This window comes from Lupinus angustifolius, chromosome LG06 (genome assembly GCF_001865875.1).
Source record: "Lupinus angustifolius cultivar Tanjil chromosome LG06, LupAngTanjil_v1.0, whole genome shotgun sequence".
Taxonomy (NCBI): Eukaryota; Viridiplantae; Streptophyta; class Magnoliopsida; order Fabales; family Fabaceae; genus Lupinus; species Lupinus angustifolius.
Genome location: NC_032014.1, coordinates 26,819,822 through 26,820,094, shown reverse-complemented (window position 1 = coordinate 26,820,094; position 273 = coordinate 26,819,822).

The following is a 273-nucleotide window of genomic DNA, read 5'->3' as shown; positions in this document are numbered from 1 at the left end:
TAAATTTTTTAAAACACAAGTAGAACTTCAACATGAAACTTTCATTAAATGTTTTAGAAGTGATTGGGGAGGAGAGTTTTATCATCCTAATTATTTTGATTTTATTGGTATTGTGCATCAAATAACTGCACCATACTCCCCACAACAGAATGGAATAGCAGAAAGAAAAATAGAGTATCAGAAGAAATGGTAAATGCCATGTTATCATATTCTGGTTTATCAAAAGGTTATTGGGGTGAAGCCATGTTAACTGCATGTTATATATTAAATAGA